This window comes from Barbus barbus, assembly GCF_936440315.1.
Source record: "Barbus barbus genome assembly, chromosome: 43".
Lineage (NCBI taxonomy): Eukaryota > Metazoa > Chordata > Actinopteri > Cypriniformes > Cyprinidae > Barbus > Barbus barbus.
In genome coordinates this window covers 16,235,390-16,261,760 of record NC_136721.1, presented here as the reverse complement: position 1 = coordinate 16,261,760, position 26,371 = coordinate 16,235,390, and the positions used below count along the sequence as shown (strand labels likewise).

The 26,371-nt window shown below is 40.5% G+C and overlaps 1 protein-coding gene across 1 annotated transcript in view; it reads left to right on the top strand.

Moving 5' to 3' along the window:
- Positions 1–26,371, top strand: part of LOC306862061 (guanine nucleotide exchange factor VAV2-like) — a 185,682-nt gene that overhangs the window by 105,923 nt on the left and 53,388 nt on the right. The gene's annotated exons all lie outside the window — the stretch shown is intronic.

Below are 26,371 nucleotides of genomic sequence, written 5' to 3'. Positions count from 1 at the left end.
GAACATTTGACTTGACTGTCAGGTTTGTAAAACAAACAAATTGCTTTTATGTTTCCTTGTGAACATTTACTTGGAAACATTCTGTGGTTGCACATAAATGCATATTAGCAATAAGCAAATAAATATGGCTCATCTCTCATGGTTACACAGGCTGACTATTTTATCTCGAATGAAAAAAGCTATGGAAATGACTGACGGAGGTTTGCATCTCTGACATTCCAGAGCAAAAGGTGAGTAACAGGAAACTCGTCCAACTCTGAACAGGCTGGCAGGCGCTAGAAGATCGACACTAGGAAAGAAATGTCAGTATAAATAAAATGAGGAGACATAAAAGTAAAAGGCCAGAGGGTAAAGCTGAGCACTGAAGGGAGGCAGACAGGAACAGCAAATAATGGAGTGTGTCAAATGTTTTTTTTTTTTTTTGTTTTTTTTAATCTAGGCTATTTTTTATAGACTGTGCCTACACTCTGTCTCTCTGTAGTCATGGTTACAAAACAGTGGACAAATTCTGTTCCGGCAATTGGCACTGCAGTTTACATTCGTGTAATGTCATTTAAAGCGGTGATCTGATATTTTTGCCTCCAGCACTTATTCAGTAATGTAGTTGCTTAATGTAATGGCTATATGGTTGTTTTGGCAGTAGCCTTAATCTAGAGTGCTGGAAGTACTATGCATGACTGTAACACTCAAATGCAGACTTGATGATCTCCACACGTTTCAGAGCAGTTCGCCTTCAGGAACTCGAGCTGCGTCGAGATGCTATGGGAACGCCTCCAGCGTGACCGCGCTCTGATTCACATGTGTAATCTGTCCTAAGGAAGGGCGAGACGTCACGGTCGGGTGACATAAAAGCACGTGCGTGGGAACCGGCGTCAGCTTTTTGTCATTCAGCAACCGCTACTCTGTGTGTGTGTGTGTGTGTGTGTGTGTGCCTGTCGATCTGTGTTGTGAGTCTTATTTAGTGTTGTTTGTCCCTACACAATCACTTCAAATAAGCTCCACAATGTTTAAAGTGCAGAGAAAACTAAGCACTTGGGCGAGAGCAGATCGCATTACAGGCTGTGTGTTCCTCCCTGCAAACGCTACATCACTGCTGGGGATACACACAGTCCGTGTGAGGTCTGCTTGAGAGTAGAGCACGCAGAATCTGCTCTCGAGGGAGCTGATTGCCCGCTTTGTGAGCGTTTGTCACTGCGTATGCTTGCTCTCAGAGGGCTCTCTTTCAAGAGTTAGCTTTCACCAGCGTTCCTCGCGGTGCCGGCCCCCACTTTCGCCAGAAAAAAGGGCGGAGTGGCGGCTGCGCTCGTGGGAATTGCAGTTGGATCAGGTGGAGGGAATGAAAATGGGCGAGCCCCTATCTTCTTCCTTTTCCATCAGATCCAGCGCCCGCTCTCTGGGATCGGAAGCCCGCGCTGCGGTTTCTTCCCCCCAGAGAGAGGGCTCGACGCTCCGCTTATCTTCCTCCGAGGAGGTGGACGTGAAGGACGTCGATGAGCTTTGTAAAAGCTGCAGTGTTTGCACAAGCATTGTTTGTACAAGCGTATTATGAATGACGATATCATTATAGCAGCGTTCCTGCATAGAAACGGAGTTTACGCTGTCAGCTCTAGAGATATAAGGGGCTGATTGTGCTTCTCCTTGCCGTATGATCTCACGGTTCCGGTCCCGCCGCTGCTGAGGCACGGCGTCGAGTGAGATCGCGGGGATTGCAACATGGATCTGGCGGACGGGTTGGAGACGGGTTCTCCCTATCTCCACCTGCATTACCCAGATCTAGCGCTCTCGCTTGGGGCTGGAAGCCCGTGGTGTGGTTCTCCCCCCCCCTTGAGTGAGAGCTTTTTGTTTCAGCACGCGTTGCCGAGGCATTACGTCATTCTCGTTCATTCTATGAATCCTTTTCATATCAGACCGTGTTTACTTGTCTGATTGGTTCTCTGCATTTAATTATGAGGAATTAAATGGTCTATTTCATCTAACCAGGAGAAGTTAGTGGGAAGACACCCCCTAGTTACACATTTCCTCCACAGTGGAGCTACGCTGGGGCAGTTGTGTGAATGGTAGGTGAGCCTCCTCACAGGATGCCCAGTGTACAGAGCATAGTAGGTCTCCTCTCGTTCTAGAGAGTCGTCATGCTGAGGCCTCCGCTCTAAGGGCTCGGCTGTCTTGGCGAGTGTCGTCAGGTCTCCTCTCACTACAGAGAGTTTTAGAGACCTCCGTTCACCGGAGTATGAGGAAACTGTATGCCCTGAAGTGAAGTGTCACTTCATGGTGCGGAGGTTGCCAGCTCGACCCAGCCAACTGCCTGATTGGTACAGTTCTGGAGTTTGTGCAGGCCTGTTCCTACGGCCAGAGAGCTTATGCTATGTGGTGGATCAGGATGCTATTCCACAGCCTCGAGTCCTCTGCTCTCCCCTTTCCTGGGGATCAAGACTCATTTCTCAGAAGTTGGCCTTCGGGACGCAGGCCCCGCCCACCTTAGCCACTCGTGGCCCCTTTTTCTCTCGCCATAGCTGTGCTCCAGCCACACTAAGCAGGGATTTGTCAGTCTGGCGGCGTAGGCACCTCGTTCCCATAGCATCTCGACGCTACTTGAGTTCCTGAAGGGGAAAGTCTCAGGTTACGTATGTAACCATGGTTCCCCGAAGGGAATGAGATGCTGTGTCTCGGGGCCATACTTCTGGCATCCCTGCGAGCGGTTGCTTCATTCCCAGAAGCTGACGCCGCATGTGCTTTTATGTTTCTTGGTCAATTACGTCACCCGCCCGTGATGTCTTGTCCTTCCATTGGACAGATTACACATGTGATTCAGAGCGTGGTCATGCTGGAGGAATTCCCATAGTGTCTCAACGCAGCGTCTCGTTCCCTTCGGGGAACCATGGTTACATACGTAACCTGAAACGTTTTCCACCACCAGTTCACACACTGGCATCCCAAACATTTTGAATGGCAGCATATATATTATTTATAACCAGTCTGGTTTCAAAACAGGGTTATTATTAGTTTGGATGTTTAATTTATTTTCTATGTTTTATTTTTAATTTGTCCTGTCAGTTCAATTTAGTTTTTGTTCATTTTCATCATTGTTTTTTCCTAGATTTGATTTAAAAAATGTTTAAGACTATATTTTAGTTTTAAGCTCAATTAATGCACTAACTAAAATCATTCAAAATGTTTAACAACAGTAGATTTCTTAGCACGCTTATTGCATTCTAGAGGCCTTTTCATGTTTAATACAGGTCAGTTGTAAAGGTTTCAGGTTTTATAATATCCCTTGTCTCAAAAACTACTGTTATTTTTTTGGTCAACTGTGTCGTGAAAATGCAATTTATTTTAGTTTAGTTTAGTTCTTTTTATTTCAGTAAGTGAAATTGTTTTTTAGTTTCCATTTAAAAATAATAACACTGGTTCAGACCTCCAGTATCTTTGATAGAACCTCCAGTATTAACTCGGTGAACCGATGGAGGAGGATGTTGTGATATCCAGGCAGTTAAATGCACAGCCTTGTGCCTAAACAATGTGTGCCAGTCGTCCATCCACACACTCCTCAAATACCTCCTTCACTCCTGCATGTTTGTCAAATCCCATTTCCTCGAGTGGACTTTGGCTGATCTGGATGCAGGGGTTCAATTTCCAGAGATGTATGAAAAACAAGCACCAACCAACTTTATTTTCTTTTCTGGCAAAAAAAAGGAAATGGAGAAAGAGAGAGGTGGAGGGGAAAAAAAGTAATTTAACCAGCATGTAGGTCAGCGATCTAGAAACTGTAATATTGCTTTTATGTTCAGCCCCATCTGCCGTATCTCCTATGGCGGTGGCGTCTTCCTCCCATTCTCTCCCTCGCTGCCTCTCTTCTCAGTCTGTCTATGTTCCCATTCTCTCAATTGCATTTAGGCTAATGTACCATTATATGGACCAAACACCAAGCCTGTTTCAGTGCAATTCTGTAAATTTCTACTGCATGTTAGCCTCTGCTCTTCATTCAAAAGGCAGTTTGTAAGGGTTAAGTCACCTTTGTCACATGTGACCTGATCTGGCATTCTGGATGTGTCTGTCTGAGTGTGTGTGTGTGTATGTCACCAGTCTGAGATAAGATCTTCAGAGCGGAGAGAAGCAACGCCAGAGGCACACAGAATGTCAGTCTCCCCACGTAGCCAAACACAGCACTGCAGGTCTGGTGGAGCAAAAGAGTGAAGGGATACATTATCTTAATGGCTTTTTCTGCTTCACAGTGAGGCATTAAACAAATTACTACACCATCTCACTAATGTGAAGTTGCAAACAGGTGGATGCTTTTGAAAAGGGCAAGCTAGGACATTTTTACTCCAAAGGAAGCTCCAGATCTTTTGGGATCCACACAGCAATTTTACTGCTTAAATATTGCGCAAACTCAATTACATTTACTCACTTCCCATTTAATGATGTAATGTCTTGTTCAAAAAAGTGAATGATCAACTAGTTAAGTGTTGTGACAAGCACAGTGGAATGAGAGATGAGGTTGAGCCGAGAGCTTTTACTCCGTTGGAAGAGATGAGCCTCATATCCTCTTTATAAATCAGATATGTTTGGATTAGTGAGCATTCAGAGATGCTGAGGTCAGCGAGGTGCTGACAGGGAGCAGGCACACAACTTCCATCCCAAACACACCAGCTCTGTGGCATGTCAGGATGCGCCTCTGCTTCAAGGCTCTGTGTTTTGTCCCCGTCACTGTGGTGGTAGCAATAAAGGTGGATTTCTGGCAAGAATTAAGGGGTCTTGAACATTGATCATGCATTAGAGAGGATAATGTAGGGAAAAACACTGTACTGTTTTGTGGTATCTGCCTATCCGCTCTTATTTTAGCTGTGGTTTTGGAGACAGTCCGCCCATGTTCCTGTGCTCCCAGGCGGGTTACGTCAAGCGAATGGTGGTTGTTGACTACCGCCACAAATGCTCCTTCAATCAGCCTGATTCTGGCCCAGAGTGTTCTAGCACACCAGCGCAGCGTCACAGCTTGGCTCGCGAAACTGCCGTGCGTAAACATAAACGAGCTGGCTCGGGCTTTGCTGCTGCATGTGGCATGCATCCATTTTCACACTCCACGGTCAGAAAGTTCACATCTCACTTTTTAGAGTCTTTGTGATTAGCGTGTTCAGATTGTTGTGCTCCAGAAATGGTTTACTGAGAATCCTGTGACTGTTTGTATGATCAGGAAAGGAAGTTTTCTTCTAGTGGACAGATGGTAAATAGCAGCTGTAAACCAGTGACTCTCTCCTCCGATGCCCAGCTGATGAGCTGAACTTGACCCCAGCTTGAAATGCCAGCCACTGTGTGCCGTCCCAGCTTGGCATCGATTCAGGCCTCCCAGCTGAGATTGGCATGGCCTCTTTCTTTGTGGAGGTTGAGCTGCATTTCCTCCGGGCTCACAGAGGTTTGCGTGTCTGGCTTCTTTTCCGGCAAATGAACAGCAGGCCGAGCAGAACGTACTGAGAGTGCTGCATTCAGAGATGTGAATGTTTTACATCAGGCATGCAGCATGGCCTATCTCAGTTATCTGAACAAAATTATCTCCCACTATGCCTCTCAGCTTTGCAATTAGAAATCAGGGCATTTATGCACACTGTATCACCACCATAGTGCTAACAGTCTGATATTAGCGTTTTGTGTGGTTGGATATCATTTAAAATTTAAATGTGCATGCTCATTTCCCGATTTTCACATGTACAGTAAACTACTGTTAATTTTTTTTTTGATCTTTAAAAAAGAAAGAAAGAAAAAAAAAGTTTTTTTGTAGACTTTAATGCCAGCCAAGGCTGAATTTATTTGATCACAAATACAGTAAAACAGTTAGATTGTGAAATATTATTATTATTTATTTTTAAATATGTCTGAGTTAGGGCTGGGTATCGAGTTCGATACTTTTTAGGCACCTACCGAATTGCTTCGATACCATTGAGTATCAAAAAATGTCTTGTCGTTCGTTACCAAACTTCGATACCTAAGGGGTTAATCTCATCAATATCAGTGAGCCAATAAGCTTGCGGCACTAGGTGTGTTCGACTAGAAGTGGCGCCACACATATCGATCAGTGTTTGACATCCGCGAGAGCGATTGGAAACATATGAAGTAGTCTGCTCTCTATAGCTCTCTCGGTCCAGCGCAGAGCCGCGTAGAGTCGAACACACCTATTAGTTTACACCGGTTACACTCAGAGACGTGGCTCACATGTGAGGCTGTAGTGTGAAAGCATCCCAGATGTAAGACTACGTTTACTCTGGTGCGTTTTTGTTTAAAAATGAAAACGATCCTCAAAGATCTCTTTCCATACTACATGACCGAAAGTGCGCGTTACGTGACCATTCATGCACATTATGCTACATAAGACAATAAATAAGATTTATATTCTGCTTTTACTCAAAACTCACTTTAAACCACCATCGAGTGTTAACTTTTGTTTGCTGTCTAATGTTTATTTTGGCCATGTAATGTTGCTGAAATATGTTATTATTATAGCGATTGCGGAAGAGAGAAGGCATATAACGTTATACATACCGGCAGACAGCGCTGGAAGCTGCTAATGCTTATCAGTAAATTAGTGGGAAATTAATAGAAAAGAAATGATGATTCTGTCTGAACTATGCATTTTAAAACGAACATGCACTAGTGTAAACAGCCTAACAGATGTGTAAACTGAAAACTATTTGAGCTTTATTAAAATAGTTTGCACTGATTTATTGTGTTGGACATATTTTGTTCCTTTGTGCAGTGGCTCAGGAGTCTTTGAGTCTGTATAAACGTCAAGAAGCTGAAAAAATAAATATTTAAAAAAATGTATTTATTTATTTATTTTTTTGGAGAATGTAATCTTGTTAAAATTGATTTCATAAAACTGGTATTCAAAAAAAGTATCGTTCAGGAACCGGTATCGAAGTCAAGGTATCGGAAATTATTCAGAAATTATTCTAATTTGCTGATTTAGTGCTCAAGAAACATTTTTTATTGCTATCAATGTTGAATATTGTTGTGCCGCTTAATAAATTTGATACATTTTTTTAGGATTTATTGAGAAATAGAAAGTTAAAAAGAGAAGCATTTATTTGAAGTAGAACTATTTTGTAACATAATAAATATCTTTACTTCACTTTTAGCATTTAAAAAGGCTGATTTTTTGTTTTTTACAAAATACTATATACTTTGTATTTATTTAAATAAAATAGTGTAGAATTATTCAGTTATCGGCTATAATATGAAATAATAAACAAAAATAAAACGCGTCTTAATTGTCTTATTGCTATCAGCTAGAATTTTATCATTGGCGCATACCTACTACAAACATAATGTACAGCTGACATAAGTACTTTTTAATTAGTTATTTGTATAGTTTTTGTCCCCCTTGAAATTTATGCAGATTGTTAAGAGCGCTTATAGTTAAAAGTTGCTGAAAGATGGGTGAAAGAAGTGGTCATTTTAAATTGATATGACTTGCCCTCTGCCTGTGGGCATCTTTTGTGTATATGTGTGTCTCTGTGGTGTCTCTTCTCTAGGTTGCTGTTATTTCTGTTAGCATAAGAGTGATCGAGGTCAATGTTGTCCTGGGAGGAAGAAGACATCACACTGACATTAAAAGCGCCCGTCAAATTTCATTGAATCAGAGGGAGCAGAGCCTTGCTCTAGTGAGAGGACAAAGGCCTGCGTCCCCAACAGGACCACTGAGCTGGGTTTCAGGAGCTTCACAGGAAATTGCCTTTTTGGGGATGGGTGTGATTGTTTTGAGAGTGTATGACAGTATTTAATATAACATGCTCAGCTTTTTCCTTTAAAAATACACTGTGTAGGAGCTGTAGCCTAGCCTTCGAGAAATGCTGTCCATGTTGACAACAAGTTTAAGTCCAGGTCATGTCATTTCCTGGTCCTGTTATACTGTGCCGCCTTTTCATTTCCTGTCTTATATATATGACAAAAGTAGTAAAGTAGCACAATAAAATTTGTATTTTTGTCTAGGACATGTTTGACCCGAAAAATCTTTTTTTATACAAGATTAAAAAAGCATTTCTCATTTCTCATCATGTGCTCTTTAAAAGGTGTTTATGAGAAATTCAACATGGTTAACATGAGCCAGATTATTCTGTAACTTTTTAGGTGTGTTTGATGTACTAAAAAGAACCCTCTCGTTCTAAATTGGTCTTACTCTGGGTAGTTGTTTCACTAAAAATGGCTCATTTAAGTCGTTTGTGAATGAGCTGTTTGTTTTTGATACACTTAAAAAAAAATCCCTTTGATTCCCTTAAGTCATTTGTTCAGGAGTTGCATGCATGTTTTTGATTCACTAGAAAGTACCACTCATAAGAATCATTCGTTCACTCTGTCATAGAAAAGAGGGCGACAGGATTTGTTTCAAGCAGGCTGGCTCATCCTTAAGTACACATACTGTGGAAAAGATGGCCATATCTCAGCACAAGTTAGCCTCATCCCTTTGCTTTCTTCAGCAATTGACATCTTAATGGATTTCCCTGGTTGAGGGTTGACTAAAAACACCTAACGGTGCAGAGAGGGAAGCAGGGCAAGAGAATTGGTGTCAGAGGCATCACATTTTTACCCAGTGAATGAGATCAAGACTAAACAGCAGTTCCTGATTTTTGCAGTGTCATAGTGTTTTATTCTCCTGTTTCTAATGGAAGTGCCGATGTTTCCATCGGCAGAGTGCTGCAACGCTGTCACATCAGGTCAATTCAGCTGAGAGGCAATATTCCTAAAATACCACCAGTTTCCCATTAAACACTGTGACGATGAATCCACATGAATAGTTTGATAGCTGCTCTAACCATAAATCTGGTTGGCTGGAATGTACATAAAATGTATACATTTAAAGCTGAAAAGTTCTTGCATTAGTTTAGGATATCATTCAAGACTGACTAATATTACAGCACTTTTATTAGTGGTAATACTTAAAATAAATATTGCATAATAAATTTTTTGGTTCTATTAAAACAGTAATATTATAATACCATTAGTAAATAGTAGTTCGTATTACTGTGGCACTGATGATCACAGTTCAGACAGGAGCAGTACTGAAGTTCTGATGTATAGTCTGACAGGCTCAAACATGTCCATTGCTCTGACTGTATGCTGTGCAGCACACATTCATGAGCAGGGATTGAGAGGTTTCCCTAAAGACTGCATAATCATTCCAGCCAGCTCATTAGGCCCCAGAGCAGTCCAGTGGCCCTGCTGGGTGTGCACGTCGAACTGGCACTCAGCCAACACGTTCAAGGCCAATCAACCTACTCCAGAAGGAAAGACGGGGGAAAGAGATGCAAAAAGGGAGCGATACAGAGAAGGAAGGATGGAGATCTACACAGAGGGGGGTCATAAAGTTCGTTCCCACCCCCTCAAGGTGCAGAGGAATTGAATAATCAAGCTGGATTTCTGAGAACCACTGCCAGCGCGGCTGTACTCACTAAGGCTGTGACATCGTCCATCAGTGTAAACAGGATCGAGTCCTCATCCAGAGAGGGGACGTTATAAGAATAACTGACTGGGACAAAGAACTAGTTCCAAAATCTTACTGTATGAGATCAAGTCACTATTTGTGTGTTTGACTATTTTTTCTTCACTATTTGATGTAGTCATTTGCTGTTCACTAACACCAAACTAATTGTAGAGCTCAATTCTAGCTCAGTGTGTGAGCATCAAGGTTTCTTTTTAATATTGGCCATTTATCAGCTATTGCTCATAACATGAAAATAATTATTGGCTTATCATTATCAGAAGGAATTTATTTTTGTGCAACCCTAAAGGATTCAGATATGTAGACATTAGCCTGTTAAACTAATCTACGTGTTTCTGTTCATACAGAGCAGGAGTGTCAGTGTGCTGAGCTTTTTTGGGATATAATGTGATTAATATGGTAACATATGCTTCCTGTCTCAGTCTTTCCCTCTTCCTGTTGATTCAACCACAGAGCTGTGTAAATGGAACAAACCAAAAACACCATAGATAGATAGATAGATAGATTTAAAAAAAAAAAAAAACATTATCTTATTTTTTGTTAGTTTGACCTTTTTTGGTCTGTTTTTTGTAATGTGTGACAGAAAAGCTGAAACTGAAAGTAATGCATGGTGATGGTCAGAACTGTGGATGTCTCTGATACTTATTCCCTTGCTGAAGAATGTGCAAGCCTCTCACAGGGCATTTGAGCTGAGACAGGTGAATCGTGATAGCCCAACAATAGAGATTGTGTGCATAGTAGAGCCCTGAATCACTACCGAGAAATGAGAATGAATCATCTTCTGTGTCATGATCTCCATTACAAAAGAGCCGGATGGATACACTACTGTATCCACAGATAGAATAGACTCCACATGCACTGGGTGCTTTCTTGGATGGGTCCGTCTGGACATGTTCCTAGCCAGGGGCTCATTCATCAGGGACTCCAAAGTGAATAAGCGACTGTGTGTGTGTGTGTGTGTGTGTGTGTGTGTGAGAGAGAGAGAGAGAGAGGCTCTAGCAGACTCTGGTGACAGGCTGAAGAGATGAGTACAGAAGATTTATGACCCTGATCTGAGATCCATGATGGACTGAATGTGGAGCTCAAACCCTTTTGATAAACTCTCTTTCTCCACCACTTCCTCATTCAGTGTTTGAGATTGATTTACAGACATGTTCTGTTTCATAGTCTTTTTGTCTTTTCTCTGGACTACAAACTATGTAAGCCCATTTTCACCACAAAGTTAAAAAAGGTGGCTTTTTGTCTTTTTATCTTGCAAATGGGATTTTGTTCATATCACAATGCGACTTTAAATATTTGGGGTCGGTAAGATTTTAATGTTTTTGAAAGAAGTCTAATGCTCAACCAAAGCTGCATTTGCTTGATCAAAAAAACAGTAAAAACAACTAGGGTAAATAAAAACCTATTAAGTTCATGTACCCATTAAGCACACTTCCATTTTTGATATCAGATTATAAAAAGAAAAAATAATTTATTATCCTACTTGATGTCTTAACCAGTTGATGTGTTTGTAACTATATACGTCCTATAATTTCAAGTCAATCAGATCATTGCACGCTGAGATACAGGTCTCCATGTGTTCACTCTGTCTGGCGGCCATTTTGAAAGCTGTCTAAAAACTTTCACCAAAAGAGGAGCCCCTTAAATGTGCATTTTTTTAGACGTTTAAGCCTTTATTTGGGGTAAGTTTCAATTTACTTATTGTAAAATTAAGAGATTAATGTTCAAACTTGTGTATATCTGGAACATGGATGTGGGAAATAATTACATTAGATCCAAAAGATAGTTTTAGCAACACAGTTAGCTGACTAGCTGTATAAGATTGTGTGCTACGCTAATATATTACTTCACAGTCATTACTGGCTTGTACTTTTACATCCATAATATTATAAATTGACAGTTTATTGCTGTTCTGTGGTTTTGCAGTGCTGTAATTTTGAAAGATTTCATATTATTGTAAGGTGAGCATAAAGGGTGCACTACTATGAAAAGCAATAAGAAAAAGTATAATTTCATAGATATTGTTAATAATAGTTGTTGATATTAAAATATGTATGAACTTAATACATGACCCACACTATTTATTTAGCAAAAATCCTGTCATTTTAATAAATATTACATGAAATTTATTAAAAATTGTTGCTGCTCCAATTAAGCTCAGTGCGCTCTTCCACATTGAACTCTATGCCAATACTTAATAAACAGACTTCACATATTAAATGATGGTTAAGTTAATCGATTGTCTGTGGATTCTGTCAACTCAAATCTGCAGACTGGCTCTGATCTTTGGCAACTAGCATCAACTTCTCCAGACTGTAAATCTGTGGAAAATCGGGGGGGCAGAAATTGTGCAGTGTATTCCAGCCTTTAGAGACTATAGATAAGTTGACATCCATTTAAAAAGACATTTCATAATGAGGCTAGTTCCTGTGTTTGATTTATTTGATTTTTGAATGTTGCTTTGTTGAACGTGGACTGGTCTAGATTCTGCAATGTGCTTAATTGACACTTCACTATAAATATATCACTGATCAAATTGATGCCTTGTTGCTTGATTTTAGTGTTCTGTTTTTTTTTTTTTTTTGTGATTGACTTTGTACCTTCAAAAAAATATATTTTTACAATTATTATTTAAAAATGTCCTTAAAATAAGCAAGAATTTTTAATGAAACATGATGTAAGCTTAATGGGAACAGGGGTGTGCTTAAAGGGTACACAAATGTACCCATTAAGCACAGCCAGACTTTTTGAATTTAATGATATTGAAATGCTTTTGTCATTTAAAATAAAATGAAATATTTTTGTGTGAGTATTGTGAATATTTTTTTTTTTTTTGTACTGAAACCAATATCTTGTGCACTAAAAATGTCTCAATGTAGATTTTGGTGAGCTTAATAGGTATGTTTACCATATATTGTGGAATATTATTACAGTATTACATTATTTAAAATAACTGTTTTCTATATTTTAAAATGTGATTTATTTCTGTGATGGCAAAGCTGAATTTTCAGCAGCAAATACTTACAATTATCTTTAAAGCTATGTTTGATCATATTTTTTTTTTTTTTTTTTTTTTTTGAAATCTTACTGGCTCAAAATGTGAATTTAATTTTTAAATGATTTTTTAATACTTTGTTTGTATTTTCTTCATATTTTAGTCCAAGAAACAGGGTTTCGCCACACATTATTATTCATGCTTTGTAACTGTTCTAAACCACTGAAATTCATTGTACAAATTTCACATTTCACTACCCAGACACAAATATGCAGACAAATCCATTAGACTGCTTGTACCTTCCACAGCAATGATCGTGACAGAGAATGTTATTTGTATGGAATGGTTGATTGACACATCTAAGCAATGAGAAGCCTATTTGCACTTGTCATAAGAGAGAATTATTAACCATCTACGCCTCAGCCACCAAACTTTGATTCTCGCTGTCATTAGCATTATTCAGCAGTTGGTGTGTCGTTTTGAGGTGGTAATCCTGCCTGCGGGAGAAACCATCATGGCATGCAAGCCTGAATTTGTACTTTCAAACAAACAAAAAAAGCGGGGAAATGCCATCTCGCCCCACATCAGGGTGTGTCTGTTGCCTGGGAAGTATGCTAACACCCTGTGATGTGTCTGGCTATCTCCAAAGGTTAACCGCTGAAGAAATCACCAGCCCAATTTGACATGACATCTCCCCCTAAGAGATTTTGGAGGGTGTCGGGTAATATAGCACCCTCAGATTCCCTCAAACGGTATTGTAATGTTGTGACTGCTACATTTACTTGTAGCATTTAAAATTATTTTTGTTGTTTATTTAGTTTTCCTTTTTTTTTATTCATAGTCAGCATTTTAGTCTAGTGTTTGCTTTCATTAATGAGTGGTTTGACATGTTTGCTGACTCCACAGACAGAAACCAGCGTATGTATTTGGTGAACTCTGCAGAAGAGGTCATGACCTGTTGAAAACTGTCACAGTGAAACATCTCTGTGAAGTCAGTCTCTTTTTAATGAAGACGTAAGCCTGTGCTTTTGATCTGGTTCCTGGAGAGGTTGGCAGCACCTCTTTCTTCAGTCACATCTGAGCGAGTTACGGGATGATTTCTCATTGGTGTGATTCCAAATCTTTTTATATATGTATTTTTTTGTTCTCCCCCCAGGCTTCAAACCCACCTTGTTATCTTGGGTCCCCCCAGCTGCAAGAGAATAATGCAACCTGACAATCTTGTCACAATCCTTCCACCGCTTCCGTCACCCCCCCCCCCCCCACACACACACACATGTTCGTTTATATACACCCCCTTCCCCGCGTACTGAAGATCAGAGAGGAGAGTGGATATATCCGTCAGTGAGTAACACGACTATCTCTCTGTCAGGAGATTGAGTATCAGCTTTGATGAGAAGCTACTAGTGTCGATTCTTTGTTTAATCACCATCATCATTAGAGTTCTCAGTGGCATTATGTTTTGAACATCTTTACAACGCTCATGGCAAATTTCTAAATTAGTAGTTTAAACGACAGAGAGCTGTACTGGCATTCTCTAATAAGCTGCTCTAAATTGGATTGGTACAGCACTACTCTGTGTATGTGTGTGAGATTTTTCAAATCTGTCAATTGTGTAGAAATACCACATACATTTCTTTTATTAGCCCGTGAGGAACCAAATTCAGCACACAGTGGTAAAAGATCTGGTTTGGCAGCTGAGACCGACTCTTTTACACAACGCTCTCAAACATGTTTTTCAGTCCCACAATTTTATCCTCCTCCTTTGTGGTTTTCTGTCAAAGAAACCTCTTTATTCTTGTCCACCGGGGCATTTTTCCACTTTTGTAAAAGTGCATGCTTGGAAGTTATCATCATAATACACTTCTATCTTGAATCCTCAAAGGCACAAAGTTAATTTCATCCCTAAGCGAATTACCTTTATTTTAGACCGTAATACTGAAGAATCCCTTTTTTAGACTCTAATACTATTTTTATTGAATCGTGTCCTGTGAAATGGGTATTATATTTCATATGCAGTGTGGTAACACTGTTGCATTATGAGATAGTGTATAAACGTGCGGTTGTTAGATATGAAGTCATAAATACAATCAACAAAGTTACAAATACATGTTTTTTTTTTACTTTCCACAGATGTAGCTGGTTAGATAGCTGATAATTATTTTTATTTGCCAATCCCAAATGTTATGGGCGTTAATACAAAAAAGTAAACGATCTACACTCACCTAAAGGATTATTAGGAACACCATACTAATACTGTGTTTGACCCCCTTTCGCCTTCAGAACTGCCTTAATTCTACGTGGCATTGATTCAACAAGGTGCTGAAAGCATTCTTTAGAAATGTTGGCCCATATTGATAGGATAGCATCTTGCAGTTGATGGAGATTTGTGGGATGCACATCCAGGGCACGAAGCTCCCGTTCCACCACATCCCAAAGATGCTCTATTGGGTTGAGATCTGGTGACTAGGGATGGGAACCGAGAACCGGGTCTTCTTTAGAACCGGTGCCCAGTGAATCGATTCCTTGGAACCGTTAGCGTACCTGCTTAACGATTCCGCTTATCGGTTCCGCTCGTTGCAAATGTGTCATGACATCACACACGTGCTGCGTTGTTTTGGTTACGCAGCAAACATGTCATCGAGGCAGAAGCGATCTAAAGTGTGGTTATATTTCACTCGAAAAGACACCAATGCGGTCATTTGCAACAGTTGTAAAAGTTTAATTTCGGCAAAGGGGGGAACTACCTCCAATATGCAGAAACATTTGGCCACACAGCACGCAATTCATTTGCAGGACTGTCGCGTGTTTGATACACTACTACTTAGCGACACAGCAACAACAAGTGAGTCAAGCAGCAGCGGAGCTAACGAGACACCATCTGCTATTAATGCCGAAGGTAACTTGTCTATTTAGTTAATGTGAGCGCCATTTCATTGTGTAAACTTTTACTATACGGATAATAATCTCCATTGTCATTGTCCATCAAATTTAGAGGATGATGATGACGGCCATCAGAGTCTGAGAGTTGAATTTTGTTTCAGGTTGAATATTCCCAAAGGCACATGCTCTTCCTTTACTGTTTACAGTCTGTGTTTTTAGTTTTTATGGCACTTAAATGGCAGTTTTATTTATTTTTTTGTCTGGACCAATGAATGTGAAAAATTCTATAGGTCCCTGGACTTTACTTTGTAGCTCACCTACTTTTAGGTTTGTTCTGAGGTTGCTACACATAATTTGTGTATACTCTGAGTATGTGCTGTGTTCTTATCAGATATTAAAGTGAGTTAATACAAACAAACAAATTTGTACTTATTCCCTCACCCAATGAGAATCGATAAGATAATCGATAAGGAATCGGATCGATAAGCAATATCGATAATGGAATCGGAATCGTTAAATTCTTATCAATTCCCATCCCTACTGGTGACTGTGGGGGCCATTTTAGTACAGTGAACTCATTGTCATGTTCAAGAAACCAATTTGAAATGATTCGAGCTTTGTGACATGGTGCATTATCCTGCTGGAAGTAGCCATCAGAGGATGGGTACATGGTGGTCATAAAGGGATGGACATGGTCAGAAACAATGCTCAGGTAGGCCGTGGCATTTAAACGATGCCCAATTGGCACTAAGGGGCCTAACGTGTGCCAAGAAAACATCCCCCACACCATTACACCACCACCACCAGCCTGCACAGTGGTAACAAGGCATGATGGATCCATGTTCTCATTCTGTTTACGCCAAATTCTGACTCTACCATCTGAATGTCTCAACAGAAATCGAGACAGTGAAGTGAAGTGAAGTGACATACTGCCAAGTATGGTGACCCATACTCGGAATTCGTGCTCTGCATTTAACCCATCCATCGTGCACACACACAGCAGTGAACACACACACACCGTGAACACACACCCGGAGCAGTGGGCAGCCATTTATGCTGCGGCGCCCGGGGAGCAGTTGGGGGTTCGGTGCCTTGCTCAAGGGCACCTCAGTCGTGGTATTGAGGGTGGAGAGAGCGCTGGACATTCACTCCCCCCACCTACAAACCCTGCCGGCCCGAGACTCGAACCCGCAACCTTTGGATTACGAGTCCGACTCTCTAACCATTAGGCCACAACTTCCCCAGTATGACAAAAATGTTGCTCATCAGACCAGGCAACATTTTTCCAGTCTTCGAGCTTGTGCAAATTGTAGCCTCTTTTTCCTATTTGTAGTGGAGATGAGTGGTACCCGGTGGGGTCTTCTGCTGTTGTAGCCCATCCGCCTCAAGGTTGTGTGTGTTGTGGCTTCACAAATGCTTTGCTGCATACCTCGGTTGTAACGAGTGGTTATTTCAGTCAAAGTTGCTCTTCTATCAGCTTGAATCAGTCGGCCCATTCTCCTCTGACCTCTAGCATCAACAAGGCATTTTCACCCACAGGACTGCCGCATACTGGATGTTTTTCCCTTTTCACACCATTCTTTGTAAACCCTAGAAATGGTTGTGCGTGAAAATCCCAGTAACTGAGCAGATTGTGAAATACTCAGACCGGCCCGTCTGGCACCAACAACCATGCCACGCTCAAAATTGCTTAAATCACCTTTCTTTCCCATTCTGACATTCAGTTTGGAGTTCAGGAGATTGTCTTGACCAGGACCACACCCCTAAATGCATTGAAGCAACTGCCATGTGATTGGTTGATTAGATAATTGCATTAATGAGAAATTGAACAGGTGTTCCTAATAATCCTTTAGGTGAGTGTATATGCTGATGCAGTAACTAAAAATACTATTATTTCCAATATTGTGCAGTATTGTGCATCCTTGGATATAAACAGATTTTGGATTTCAGTGGCCTGAAAAAGATATTTCATCTCAGTGGGGGAAAATCTTCCATTGTGGCTTCTGCATCCGATGACCTTACTGGCAAAATTTGCAGCAGCAGTGTCATGTGACTCATCATAGATGTTGCGGCGACACAGAGCAGTGTCACCAATTATGCCAGTGCTCCAAATGGAAGGCTTTTGTCCTCCTGTCACATTAACTGCCACTGGAGAGACCTCCTGCAGGCCTTCATTTGACTCCCACAGACACTCCTGCACTGTAACAGAGAGAGCAGCAAGATCAGAATAAGATCATTCATTATGTTTATCCACTGTCCTTTTTCCTCTCTCACTGTTCCTCCCTTTAGCTGACAGAGAAGGTCACGGTCAGCATGAAATTTTCTGCAAGTCAGTAGTTGCTCAGTTCTGCTCACCAAGGCTGCATTTATTTGGTCAAAATACAGTAAACACAATAATATTGTGAAATAGTATTGCCATTTAAAATAACTGTTATTTTAATACGTTTTGTCATTTATTCCTGTGATGGCTAAGTCACATGATCCTTGAATTAATTGTAATACGTTGTTTTGGTGCTCAAGAAATATTTATTCTTGTACATTTTTTAGAACAGAGAGTTCAAAAGAACAACATTTATTTAGAATATTTATTATTTTTTCTATATATAAAGAACCTGAACCCAAACCTTTGAATGGTATGCCTTTTAATATTATATATATATATTTGGATTTTTAAATAAAGTCTTTGTTCATTGATACCGTAGCCATCACATCAAAGTAAAGTAGTTATTTTAGTATTTACAACCTCACTCATGTTCCTAACAGACATGATGATCTCTTGTGGTATAATTTTGATAAATACAAGATAAATACATAGAGCTGTGGTTTAATTTAATGGATTTCCAGTGCCTCGACCCCTGGGTGCTTAGCTTAAGTAGCCACTCTGTACTTGACCGCTATGGGCCTTGTTTGAACGTGATAGAGAAGCTCTGCATGGCTGACCTGCCACATTAGAGCGCTCTGACCCTGTGACTGTGAGATTGGGCATGGAATAAATCCATCTGCTTTACAGAGAGAGAGTATCAGTGCTCTCCATCTGACTGAGATGGATGAAGCAACGCTGCTTCTCTATTGCTCTGAGTTTGCTTTGGCTCGCTATAAAGAGAGGCCTGGGTTCGATTCAGGGAGGAGGATCTGCGCATCCTTGCCAGACACAACAGTCGATGTCCTGGGACGGTCTGGAGGACAGAGTCAGAGGGAACATCAGACCATTTATTCTTCCCCAGCTCACCTTTATCTCCTTTAGCGCAGAGCTCCAGCCCTGGCCCTGCTCACACACCCTTGGACACTCAGATTAAACCCAAACTAATCCCATCCACTCGTGCACGCTCAGAGGCGTGAGAGTCTGCCCAAAGGCTGCCTCAATCTACCCAGCATCCCCTGATGTGTGTCCCTGCAGGTGCCCTGCTGATAAAACCGTATGTGGAGGAATTAGATTTAACTTCAAAAACACGGTGCTCTCCGAAGACACTCCCCTTCATCCTACAAACTAAACCTGCAGAGGAGATGGAGAGAGAGGAGGCGGAATGGATACAGTGAGTGTTTCTAGGGAGTGAAAGGACACTACGCTCATATCATTGTCTCATAATCCCTTTGTGTTCTCGGATTCCTTGGATTCCAAGAGTGAAATCCCTCCTTCGCTCTGTCTTACACAATCCATTGTTGTCATAACAGACACACTCACAGTGATCTTTTACAGATGAACATTTCTCTGACCTTGTGCTTTTCACTAAACCCATCATGACCTTAACCTATATTTTGCATCAGTAGAAAATGATTACAGTGATTCCAAGGCAACATTGTGTTATATAATTGTATCTTTCTTTTTGTTTTGTAAGACACCCATCACTACTAATATTGCTGGTGTGAAGGGTTAAGGATATCATATATTTAAAGTCAGTCACATTTTACATTGGACAAATCAGCTTAAACAGCTCCAACAATTTACCCAGTTTATAAACAAGCATCACATGTGGTTTTGACTGTGGCGTCTGGCGCTGAGAGCGAGAGATGGTAGGGTATGCTTGGCAGAACACGCCTCTCATTTCCTTTGTTAACTTACGAAACAAACCGTAGGCCTTTTGTCTGTGTTTCTGGACTTAAAAATTCTCAGTCTTCTCATTAAGATCTTAAAAAACTGTTTTAAAGCTGTGTGTGTGGCATAAACAGTTCATTGTGTTTTATTTATTGTGCTTTCTCTTCCCTTTAAGCAGAATGCATTAGAGCATGTTCCATCTGTAATCACAGCTATTATGGCTCTGTTAAACCTTTTCAGAGAGCAAAGCCTACGCAGAAACATCACTGTTCACTTTGTGGTAATTTGGCAGTGTTTTCCCAGTGGAAAGGCAGGTACGAGACAGGCGGGCGTTCACAAGTGTCTGCGGTTTAAGTAAATAGCCTTTTGCTTGGCTAGCACCATTGCTTGGTGGATTTGTAAACACAGGGAGCCAAGCCAAGACCACAAGAGCCCTCCATCTGATAAGAGCCGTCTAATCTGGGGTCGACAATATAAATGGCCCGGTGGCCCGGACGTGCTTTTAAAACCGTCAGGGCCACCAGATCGCTCCAACCACTAGCCCGGTGGGGCCAGTAAAAATAATGCCTCGATTAAAAAAAGTCTAATTTCACATTAATTACCTGTGGTTCTGTGTTTTGATTTCTGTTAAATCGTCTCGGTAACCACCGCTAACACGTTACGTGATCCCGACAGCCTTACGCTCCGTCTGCGCCGCCTTGCTCGCTCCCGCAGTTACGCGCGCAAACTGCACACTGCTGCTCAGCACCTACCTATAGATACTATTAAGCTAGGCTACATGTTTCTGAAACCCACATCACCCGGCCAAACGCCGGGTAAAAAAGAGAAGGCAAGGAAGAGAAAATCACCAGAGGAATTGAGGGAAAGCGAAAGGGAATACGAAAAGAAAAGGCAGAGAAAGTTTCAGCCCCAGTGGCGAGACCGCTGGAATTGGCTGGGCTTAGGGGTGTGCGATATGACGATTTTTGATCGTGGATGATAAAAATGTCTCCACGAGCTGCTTTTGAAGAAATATCGTAGTATCGTGCTACAGCACACATTATATCAAATAACGTTACAGTTCTGGTGGCTCTGCCTCTATTTACTGTACAACAGGACATACAGCAGTAGAGTTACTCTGACAGGACACTGCACTTATTCGCGATCGCAAAACTACATTATTTGCACACAAGCCTTGCTGGTTAAATGTTTAATTCCCGCGCTGTTCTGACGTGCGCTTGTTCTGAGCACATACACCTGAAGCACGCGCACTAAAACGCCTGTCTAACAGCGCCTGATTACTCAACTAAGTTATTTTTTGCGCTAATACTGTCAAAACACACAAGGTTTACATACAGACTCAGTTGGTTATCTTTAAAATGAAAGTAAATAGTTAAGAGAGAAACAGATGCGTGCCTGTATATTAGATGCGTGCAGCTCTTAAAGGGACAGGACACTAAACGTGCTGTCGACTGTCATTAAAGGGATAGTTCACCCTAAAATTTAATTTCTGTCATTATTTACTCACTCACATGTTGTCCCAAACCTCTATTAATTTCTTGTGCTGAACACAAAAGAAGATATTTTGAAGAATGAGGGTAACCAAACAGTTGCTGGTCCACATTGACTTTGATTGGAAAGAAAAATCCAATGGAAGTCACTGAGGACCAGCAACTGATTGGTTTTCCACCTTCTTCAAAATAGCATTTATGTTCAGCAGAAGAAAGAAACTCACTCAGGTTTAAAACAACTTTTGAGTAAATGATGGTATAAAAATAAAACATCATGACAGAATTGACAGACAGATGACAGAATATTTATTTTTGGGGGAACTATTCATTTAACGTTAACAAAACACAAAGAGAAAAATCACTCACTATTCTTGACTGAAAATCTTTAATACAGTTGCTTTAGGAATCAGTCTATCTAGTGTTTTATTTTTATATTTGTTCATTCAATTTCATTGAATGCTCTGCTAAATACACCTATTGTACCTGAAAATAAAGCACTGTTTGTTTTATTTGTATATTATGTGTATTTGTAATGTGTATCTTTGTTCTTATTTTTTAATAAGAAAGATAGAATGATGACAAAGATTTTTATCTTCGCCCACTTTGGCCTAAATATCTGCCATGTCTTTTTTTTTTTTTTTGTTACCTTGAAAGGCTTTGTCTTTCTAGTTTGGCTGTAATGCTCAGACAACTTGTAAAACCAACATGACAAAGAATCGTGATAAAACCGTGAATCGTGATATTTCAAAAAAAAAAAAATCGTGATATGATATTTTTCCCATATCGCCCACCCCTAGCTGGGCTACGATCAAGAAAAAAAAGAGGTTTACTGTGAGCTCTGCAGATCAATGCCCACATATGCAGACAAGTAAGTTAGAGAAAAGTTAACGTGTATGAAACCTAGGTATGAACATAATATAATGAATTGCTGTGTGACTACGGAGAATGAATCCTATGCAATAGGTTTATTTGCACTTGTTTCATGTTTTTGCACAGTTTTGCTGCACTTTGCACTAAACCTACCTTAAAAAAAATAAATGTTATTCATGTTGTTCAAGCAAACTGTTCTTTTTCGTGATTATTGGGATCAATACCCGACGCGTTGACCTGGGCCAGTGAACTTCAAAAGACACTGGCCCGGAGGGCCAGTGGCAAATTTCCCTTATTGTCTACCCCTGCGTCTAATGATTTTCAAATTGGAATTTATGCTCCACATTATTTGAGGGGAACCATACACTTTTGTCTGGTTATGCACCCATAATATACCACACACACAACATGTAAAAAAGATTATCTAATTATATGACTTTATTAAATTTGTTTGCTTAATTTTTTTAAATCAATAAATAACTATAATAAAGGAATACAAAGTTTTAAGTGTGCATACTGTACGTAGTCATATTTATCATATGAATGCGCACACAGTTCATAGACATATTAGTTCATATATGTTTTCATTTATATTATTTGTTATTTATTATTGAAGTACATTTGTAAATAAGTTCTGATACTAGAATTTCGTAATGGACAGAAATGTCAATTTTCTGGCAGACATGGCATGAAAAGAAATACTCCACCCACTGATATGGCAATGTGGTTAGTTTATGATATTATTAGATACTGTAGTTGATCTGCTTGTTGGCCTGTTCCTTGTGAAAATGACCACTGATATCCATTTTTCTTGAGTACAGGCACAAGTCTTTCACATCTTCCTTTGTGTTCATACTGAAGCATATGTCATCCTTTCATGCTCAGGAGCCGGAGTGGGTCTTTGGGGCAGCGCCATAGACATTTGGGTCACGGCCCAAGTCCCCCCTCCCTCGTGCAGTAGGGTTGACTGTGGAAAATCCCTGCTAAACACGCAGCAGCTGGAGTCCTCTGAGAGGATTCGGCTCCGGCTCAAACTCTATTGCCAGCATGTTCGTCATGTCACCACGTCAGCTGATACCCCATACCACGGCACATGCACATGGAGTGATGACATCACTCCTCAGCTGATGTGAAACAGAAGGCTGTGTTGGTGATTGTGTTTGTTTGTCTGTCCTTTGTTATGTTGGTTATGCCTGTTTCTGACTTCTTAGCAAACTAGACTGACAAACAAATCATGCCCAAATCAAACCAACAAAGAAACACCACCAAACAAAGATAAAATCTAAAGACATTTAGAAATATTGAATTGTGACATCTCAATATGCATCATATCGTAGCTTAACAGAGAGAACCAGGGGACTTTTGGTGATGGATCTGGTGTTTGTGTATATGTGGCCAAGTTTATTTTGAATAGTGTGAGTTTGTGCTGGTTGGTGTCCTGTGCTGCTGGGTCCATTATAGATGAGTGTCAGGACTCAGTCTTACTCACTGCCATCTGTTCACACATCTCCTACCATTCTCAGTTCCCCGCTGAAACTCAGAGACTTGCTCAAACTCTCATTTAGAGTGCATTAGTGTAGAATATCACATTTAAACATTTGTTTATATGGCTGTTTTCCCTCATCAGGTTTATTTGGAAACACTTGTGCACAAAGTTGGTTCACAGCAGCATGATCTAAAGCACTGACACTTTTCATTATGTCACTATAATGATTATCTGTTCTGTTTGTGATGTTTGCAGCCATGGTGGTGTGATCTTCATCTCATTTCCTTCCCCTCCTTCTACTGCTTTAAATGTCTTTTACTAATTCATATTCTATTTCTCATATCATCTGCTTTTTGTAATGTCTTGTAGCCTACTACTTTTTGTATCTTTTACTGCTTCATGCTTCTGCTATTTCACATTGTTCTCCACTACTGCTTGTCTTCTATTTATCATTTCATCTACTACTTCTGTTTTCTTCTATTTTTCTACTTTTCGTGTCTTTTTCTAACTCTTGTATCTGGTTCAGGGGTGTCCATACTCGGTCCTGGAGGGCCACTGTCCTGCAGAGTTTAACTCAAAATTGCCTCAATACACTCTCCTGGACTAGTTTCTTTCTTGTATGCCTAGTATAACCTTGATTAGCTGGTTCAGGTGTGTTTAACTAAACTGTGGCCTAGTGGCCCTCCAGAAACATCTACTTCTCATGTCATCTTTTATTTTGCATATCCTCAACAAAATTTTGTATCATCTACTTTCTTGTCTCTTGTCTTCACTGTTCTTTCCTCTTGTGTATTAACTTTTCTTCCCTTCTGTCTCTTCTCTTCTTGTCTCGTACTACTTCTACTTCTACTATCCTCGATTTTTCCTCCTACTACTTTCTGTCTTGTCTCGTCTAATCTCGTCTTGGCGCATCTCTCACCTCATCACGTCTATTCTTTTGTCTTTGTCTCCTACTTTACCTCTTCTAGTTTTGTCTCACCTCATCTCACCCTTCTTTTTTACTTATCTCTTCTCTCCTGTCCTCTTCTCATGCTGCGATATGCTGTTCTGTTGGACAGGTGGATTTGCCATGTGTTTGTAAACCCTGCACACATAGATACAAAGCTGGCATGTCTTCACCTCAGATAAGCGACTGTATAACATTGTTCACTAATCTACAATTCTCTCTCTGCTATTGTGGGTGATGGACAGTATTGTGCTGGTTTGGTGAGCTGATGCATGTTGCGTCCTGACTCTGATCAGACGCTCCTCATACACACCGAAGCACTGAAATGAGGGAAAAATCAATATTATGAGACAACAGAGCGAGAGCTGTTGACCTGACCTGAGGGAGAGATGAAGAATGAGAGACAGAGAGATGAAAGTGACTGAGTACAAGAATGAAACGCTGCACTAGAAACACAATCCAGAGAAGAAGAAGCCACAGCTTTGATGGATGAGTCACATATGATGTTGTGTTGAAGCGCCATGAATATTTAGACACATTAGCAGATGAACACAAGAGCAATACGCCTAACAGCCTAACACATAGACTAATTTAGCTGTATTGATCCCTCAATCATCTGTTCTCCTCCCTGGACTTGTTCTGCTTGATGCAAGCCAGAAAATAGGTGGAAGAATATCTGATGCAATGCACTATGGTCTGTCATTATGTCATTGATCCAGTCCTGAGTGTGAGGATTAAGAGATATCCCTTGTTTATATATTTGAGCAGATATACACAGGCCCACTTGCAATTCCTGCTTTCATTTAGGGGGGAAATTCTGTGAATTGGATTTGAGAACAAGATGTAAGTACTACAAATTTTGCTAGTAGCTGAAAACATGATCGAATTGGCCATGATTTTTTCATAAACAAACACTCAATGGCTGGGCAAAATGTATAATTTTGTGAATGCCAGACATTGCAATTCTGCAGAAATGTGCCGAGTTGTTTGTGGAGTTTTGTAGCCACAGATTCTGTGTGGGTACGTTTACATTACATATAAAGGATTTTAGCATTATATGACAAAAGTGCTACTACAGACTGGCTGTTTGTTCTTAGAGAGCTTGTGCATCCTATTTACTAAAACTCGCTGGGGGTGTTGATGGCGCAGTGGATAAGACACATGCCTTTGGTGTGAGAGACCCGGGTTCGAATCCACTGTGAGACACCAATGTGTCCTTGAGCAAGACACTTAACCCCCTAGTTGCTCCAGAGGCGTGCGACCTCTGACATATATAGCCATTGTAAGTCGTTTGGATAAAAGCATCAGCTAAATGAATAAATGTAAATGTCATTTATGGCTACAGGGGTATAAAATGTTTTGTTTTTAATTCATTGTTCAAACCTGTTACTGATTTATTGGTATTGCTATAAATCTCATATATCACCTGTTACCTATACTAAGAAGCTTGAAGCTCCACACACATCTGCACAAAGTGTTTTGTTCTGACTGAGGAACATCTAGTATCACCATGGCAGCAGGCAAGGAAAGCTGAAAACACACCCATGAGCATGTAATGAGGCGACACGGCACCATCTTCACTTTTGCATATGCACATCCTGTTTGTGCGTGTGTGTGTGTGTGTGTGTGTGTGTGTGTGGGTGGCTTCTGCATTACACATTTGAGACCCTCTAGCGCACCATCTGGAAGCCTCTAGAAGGGCCACCAATAAGCCTACTCACATGTGACTCATGACTGGCATTAAATCAGTGTAAATACTGCACACGTTTAACCCTGTTACCCGGCGCTAATGCAGCTGGGGAGAGGAGGGGCCTTCACAGATCTGTGAAAAGCACTTCACATCTGTGATTTCATTGGAGCATTTCATGCCAAATGTCCTTTAATATCGTCATTAGTGGCGTAGCATGATCTGTGAGTGCACACAACCTGCGCCACCAAAGCCCATCATAAAAACACAAGATACTCTGTATTGTTGCAAATGATTATTAGTGGAATCACTTTTTTTTTTTTTTTTTTACAATTCTTAAGCATTATACTTATATTGTGAAGTTGCCTCACAGAATTTATTCTGTAAACCAAAAAAAATACCCTGTTTTACTGATTTGTCTTGCAATTCAATACAATACAATTGACATTACTTTGTATTCATATTTCATTGCTGTTAATGCAAATTAGTTTTTGTTA